Below are 7,408 nucleotides of genomic sequence, written 5' to 3' on the forward strand. Positions count from 1 at the left end.
GCTTTATCTGGGACAAAGAAAAAGCTAATAAAGCTTTTTTGAAATTATTCTATAGTTTTCTAAAAGCATGAAGCTTTAAAGAATTAAATTAAATAAGATGATGAGTGTTAAAAAAGTGTGAAGAACCTTTAAAAATGCTAAAAGTTTCTTAACTTCTGGCTTCTTAAAGAACTTTGTCTGAGAACCAATTTTGTAAACTAAAAGAGACAGAGTAATTTATTTTTTGCCAAGAACACAAGCTTCATTATCAGGAGTGTACACTAGTTTGACACTTTATACATCTCTATGAACTTACACAAATGATTCCATTAGCTAAAATCTAACCCCCATACTGTATTTTAATGGCAAATCTGGAAACTGTGAAAATCTTTGACTTTCTGATTCAGTTTGTTAATACATGTTTGTTGCTCTAATTTGTTTACATTTGAAATCGTAATTGTTTGACCTGGAAATCCATAAGGGTCATGTTTTTTATTCTGTTGCTTGTCATGTTATGATTATCACAATACGTTATTATGGAATTACATACTTGATCATTCTCTTGGTGGGATGAATGAGATGAGCGAGCAGTGTTAAGCTCCTAATCCGTCTTAAACACTGCCCTTTCTTTAGTGTGATAATTAGATGTTCTTGGACACTGCAGGGACTTTAGCTCTTCTCAGACATTTGCTAGATTGCTAGATTACAGTTCTTTTAGCAGAGCTGACTTAAAACAAAATATCTGAAACAACCCAAGAAATATATATATATTTTTTTCCTTAACTTCATTTTATAAGATTTTTATGCCCACTCTCAATGCTTGGAATGAAACTTCTTTTGTATATTCCAGATATACATACACTGCCTGGCCTAAAAAAAGTCGCCACCAAAAAAAAGGTCACACACTCTAATATTTGTTGGACTGCCTTTAGCTTTGATTGCAGCACACAGTCGCTGTGACATTGTTTAATAAGCTTCTGCAACGTCACAAGATTTATTTCAATCCAGTTTCAAACCGAGATCTTGCAGCATTGATGATAGTTGAATCTGACCGCTGCACAAAGTCTTCTCCAGCACATCCCAAAGATTCTCAATGAGGTTAAGATCTGGACTCTGTGGTGAACAATCCATGTGTGAAAATAATAATCTCATGCTTCCTGATCCACTCTTTCACAATTCCAGCCCCATTAACCCTGACATTGTCATCTTGGAATATGCCCGTGCCATTAGGGAAGAAAAAAATCCATTGATGGAATAACCTGGTCTATATTCAGTATATTCAGGTAGTCAGCTGACCTCATTCTTTCAGCACATACTGTTGCTAAACCTAGACCTGCAGACCAACTGCAGCAATGCCAGGTCAAATTAATGAATTAAACAATGATCACTAACCAGTACAGTGCAGACGCGTGCTTCACTAAAATGAAGTCTTGCAATCTTTACAGTGTCTCACTTCCTTATTGTAATGTCTACAGCACATAAAAGATAAATCCATTACATCAGCTAATGTAGCACATATATACCACACTATAGCGTTTATAGTCATGAATAATATATTTTTAAAAATCCACAGTTAATCCTGCAAAAACACAAAGAATGCTGTTGAATGCTATCTTTCATCAGCTTTCTCACCGTTAAATTTTTATTCATATTCTACAGGATCTCTCCCACTGTAATCATTTGTTATTGAATTCTAAATAAATAGAAAATTACAATGTAACTGAAAATCCCTGTAGATAAGGATTTTGTCCCATCTCATACACATATTTTGACACTGGGACTACAATATTAAACGTTAAGGGGAGATTTATGAATGCATATATTTTTTAAAACTTGGCTATTGTTTATTTTCAAAGTAGCCTAATAAGAAAAGATAAATAAGAAAATAAGTCTTACCTTAAAAAAATGTAATACACCAGTTTACTGTTAAACTACTGATATGAGTAACTAATTTCTCACTAGGTCTACTGCAGCATTTGAATCTTTCAGTTTGTTTTTCACATTTCCCTTCCTCCTTAAAACACATTTCCAATCCACCTTAACAGTTTCTACAGTGTTTTATGTTGTATAACGAAGCTACATAGTCTACAGTGTCTTTTGTTGTATAACTAAGCCACTTATTATAGTCAATATAAAATGAGCTATATTTGTAGTCTTATTCTTCAACACTAAAAAAAGTACATACAGTAACCGACAGTATCTTTAATATCATGTGTAAAACAGCCAGATGCTCTAGGTATTAAGGCACCGGGCAGACTGATGGCCAGGCTGCGGTCTCATTGACATGCAGGTGCCGACCCTCGGAGGACACTTTATAGCTTATCCACTGTGGAATACATTTCCACTCTGATATTCATTAAGCGTGGTTGTGGAGGGGGGCGGGGACCGCCACAGAGACCACACAATTACTGTGCGGGTCAGTCACAGCTCAGAGCACCCACATCAGTGACCAAACACGCCCCCTGCCCTGTAGCATCACACTGTAAAAGCAGACCAGGTCCAGGCCTCTGGTGACTGGTGACAGGACACACACACACACACACACACATGCAGAAAGCCAGTGAGCCCCCTACTGACCGCTGCTTTACCACTGCACAGATAGTGCTACACTCATTCATGTTCATTATTGATTATGTTGATTATGTAAGGGGCTTTACTTAGCAAAGCAAAAGCAGTGTTCCATTAACACGCAAGCTAATTATTCCATGATTCATTTTATGTCTGACTAAGAATTCATGGCTGTCATTATTAATTAGCTAAAATGAATTTAAATAACTTCATAAGTCATAGTGCATATATTTCAAATATACATTCATGTCGACTCTATATAAACATGACTGCATATTATTCATCAACTATTGTAACTGTACTTATTTTATGTACATATTTTATACCACTCAACCACATCTGGTGCAATTGTTTTGGATTATAGTTTTTACTTAATACTTACAATAAATGGTAGGCTGCTACAACAAACACCTTAACAGTAAAGGCCAATTAGTATTTCATTATAATGACAAGAACTTGATCAATTACAACACACAATCGACATTCCTAAGAATTACATTCAATTTGCTGCCGAAAAAACAATGAGCAGTTGCTTCAGATAAACATAATTGCAATAGCAGTCAATGGATAGTTGCCTCAGGAAAACATACTTGCAATAGATGTCAATAAGCAATATACTAAATATCATTAAAAAAAATACTTTATTTTAATAATTTCTATATTATAGATGTATTACACACAGAGTGATCTATTTTAAGCATTTATTTATTTTATTATGGCTTACAAGAAAATAAAAACCCAAAAGTCAGTGTCTCAGAAAATTAGAGTGTTATGTAAGTGTGCCCAGTGTGGGCAGTGTGTCAAGTCCTGCTGGAAGATGAAATCCACATCGCATCTCCAAACCATCATCAAGCCATGTCATCTGCTAGTGTTGGTTCACTGTGTTAAGTCCAAAGTCAGAGCAGTTTTCCTGGAAAATCTTACAGCACTTCATGCTTCCCTCTGCTGACAACTTTTTACGGAGATGTGGATTTTATTTTCCAGCAAGACTTGGCACACTGCTCACACTGTCAAAAGTACTAATTAGTCTTTTATAATATTCAAATTTTCTGAGACACAAACTTTTGAGTTTTCATTGGCTGTAAGCCATAATCATCAACAATAAAAAAAATAAACGCTTAAAATAGATCCCTCTGTGTGTAATACTTCTATATAATATTTGAGTTTCACATTTTGAAGTGAATTACTGAAATAAGGTAACTTGTCAATGATATTCAAATTTTTTGAAGTGCACTAGAACTTGTAGCAGAGAAAAGAAATACTTGGTAAATAAGTCAAAGGGCAGTTACTTCAGAATAACATTATTGTAGTAGATGCCATTGAACAGTTGTTTTAGGATAACATACTTATAACGAAGGTCAATGGGCTGCTGGCTCAGGAAAATATACTTGTCTTAGAAGTCAATGAATGGTCCATTACCTCAGGAAAACATACTTGTAGTACAAGTTTAAGAGCAGTTGTCTCAGGAAATCATTCTTGTAATAGGTGTCAAAGTGTAGTTACTTCAGGATAACATACTTATATTAGACGTCAATGAGAGTTTGTCAGGAAAACACACTTTAGAAATCAATGGACCAATTTCTCAGTAAAACAAACATCTAATGAAGGTAAATTGCCTCAGGAAAACATACTTGTTAAAGATGTCAAAGGACAGTTACCTCAGAGTAACATTATTGTAGTAGATGTCAGCGAACAGTTGTTTGAAGATATTATACCTTTAATGAAGATCAATGTGCTGCTGGCTCAGCAAAACACCACTTGTAGTATAAGTTAAAGAGTAGTTCAGGAAAACATTCTTGTACTAGGTGCCAAAGAGTAGTTACTTCAGGATAACTCATATTATACATCAATGACAGTTTGTAAGGAAAACACACTTGTAATTTAGAAATCATTGGACATTTGCCTCAGCACTACGTACTTTTATGTAGGTCAACTGCCTCAGATAAACATACTTGTTAAACAAGTCAAAGGGCAGTTTCCTTAGAATAACATTATTGTATTACATAGATGCCAATGAGCAGTTTTTTTAGGATAACATACTTCTAATGAAGGTCAATGGGCTGCTGGCTCAGGAAAACATCACTTGTAGTAGAAGTTAATAAGCAATTGCTTCAGGATAACATACTAGTATAAGACTGGCTCAGGAAAACATACTTGTCATAGAAGTCAATAAATGGGACATTATCTCAAAAAAACATACTTGTAGTGGAAGTTACAGAGCATTTGTCTCAGGAAAACATTCTCGTAATAAGTGTCAAAGAGTAGTTACTACAGGATAACATACTTATATTAGATGTCAACGACAGTTTGTCAGGAAACACACTTGTCATTTAGAAATCAGTGGGCAGTTGCCTCAGTACAACAAACAATATTCTTGTTAAAGATGTCAAATGGCAGTTACCTCAGAATAACATAATTGTAGTAGATGTCAATGAGCAGTTGTTTTGGGATAAAATACTTATAATGAAGGTCATTGGGCTGCTGGCTCAGAAAAACATACTTGTTTTAAAAGATCAAGAGCAGTCACTTCAGGAAAACATACTTGTTTTAGACATCAATGGGCCATTACATCAGAAAAACATACTTGTATTAAAAGTTAAAGAGTAGTTGTCTCAGGGAAACATTCTTGTAGTAGATGTCAATGAGCAGTTGCTTCAGCAAAACACACACTTCCATCTTGTTGTAGACCAAGTTATTCTTATGGGTCAATGGGTCTTTGCAATAGCAAATATATTAGTGGGCAGTGCATACTTGTAGTAGATAAGCTGTTGTTTATGCAAAACACAGTCATGAACTCACTCAGATGATGTTATAGAAAATATTTGGTATTTTATTTAGATGTAATCCTTTGTTAAAGAGATACTGTGCTTTTATCAACACATGCTCCACTGCAGAACGCTGTGTAAATATGGAAAGCGAATCAGTGTTTGCCTCCTTCTGAAGTCTTAGATGAGAATAAGAGCAGAACTCATGTCTTGAGGGAGAGAGAACACACTGAGTAAGCCAGAACAGCTGGAGGTCCACGTTAGCGTAACAGCAGTGGACACAGTGGACTCTCATGGCCTCATTACAAGGCGTGTGACTGCAAACCTCTCCAGTGTGTTATTAAAGAAAATCCCCTTAATGAAATGTATTATGTGTACTCACATCAGAGCTGTGAGGAACTTAACAGCCATGAATGTCACAGTTGTAGACACTGTCAGGCAAAACACACACACACACACACACACACACACGGGCACCCAACACAGCCTGCAGGGCTTAACATACTAAAACCACACTTGCTCCCTTTCTTGCATGAGCACACAAACACTCACACACATGCAGTAACCACAGCCTTACGTCCTTGGCTTTTTTGTGGCCTTCACCTTGCACTCGCGGCACAGTGAATTTTATGGCTAATTTCCGGCAATTTATCCTGGCAGTTTCAGTGGAAATTCCCCGAGGAATAATGTGCATAATTTGCATAAATCATTCTGATAGAATGCATATCAGCGTGCAGCCCCCCCACCCTTGTCTGGCACCACGACATTTACTTTGTAATCAAAACTGACTTTCTTCCTCAAAACAGTGACGCAAATGGAAGGCCCGCTCGTAAAGAGCTTCAGCCTCGTCCACTTAACATGCAGGAGCATCCAGGCACAGCTGCAGCAGCAGCAGCAGCAGGAAAAGCGGAAGAACCTGAGAGTGTGGTAGAGCACAATGAACCAGCGGAGGTCTGAGAGTCACACAGACTCACTGAAGTTACACTCTTTAAAATAATGATCCAAAATGCAGTCATTTGAGGAGATGCCACTGATAAACCAGTTTAATTCTCTATAGAACATGAGAACAGAAGTTGTTTCAGATTATACTTGGCTTTAATTAAATTTCAACTCATTCATTTTCAAACCTTACCTTATTTTTTACAATTAAACAGGCTGCTTGTTACTGTTCATGTAAAAGAGAAATACAGTGTGAAATGGATGGGGGCATAGCATTACCCAGCGCAAAGAAAACTCTCTTTCTACACTATTAACAAGCTTAAAGTAGCTCCACACTTCATTCTTAGAATTATGTGGACCCTGATATTTAAGACTTCTTAAGTTTATTAAGCATGAATATTATAGAGATATTTCTACTACTATTTCTATCTAATTAGGCAGTCTGTTCTCTTATACTACCTATCTGTTATTGATAGTTAATTTCAAATTAGCAGCACCTGGAGAACTAGCTCAAGATACTGTGTGTATAAACAGTGTTTTTAATAAACTATCTGTTCACTTTTAAAGTTCTCAGTGCTTTGCTTTATATATCAGACCCTTTGAACTCTACTAATGAAGTGTGGAGCTGCTTTAAGCTTGTTAATGGTGTAAAAATAGAGATTGTATGTTGGCATGTGAAATGTGTGAATGTAAAGATTTTGACCAATTTAAAAGCTCATCACACTCACTATTCTCTTTTATAAACAGGGTCCTTAATGGGACTATAAGTGTTGCAACCTTATTACTATTGCATATTTACGTATTATGACTATTTTAATATCATAATAAAATATATGTGTGTAAACTTCCACCAATAAAGCACTTTCTAATTAGCCTCAAGCTTTAACAGTGTTAACAATGAATGTGTGTAGCTTCCTTGATTAAAGACCTACAGTTTACTACTCATGATGATATGATGGTATTATATTGTGGCAATGCTGAGTTTGGGAAGGGACGATTTTAGAGATTTGTGTTTATTTAGTGTAGTTGTGGTGGTGCCAGTGGTGTTAGTGTGTATGCTGAATAAGGGTCTCTACCAGTGGGCCACTATTTCAAGAGAGAACCATTGCTTGTTGTGGTTCTTTCTGTCTCTTCACTAGTTAAATTAAAGTTGCTGA

Source organism: Astyanax mexicanus, chromosome 1, assembly GCF_023375975.1.
Source record: "Astyanax mexicanus isolate ESR-SI-001 chromosome 1, AstMex3_surface, whole genome shotgun sequence".
Lineage (NCBI taxonomy): Eukaryota > Metazoa > Chordata > Actinopteri > Characiformes > Acestrorhamphidae > Astyanax > Astyanax mexicanus.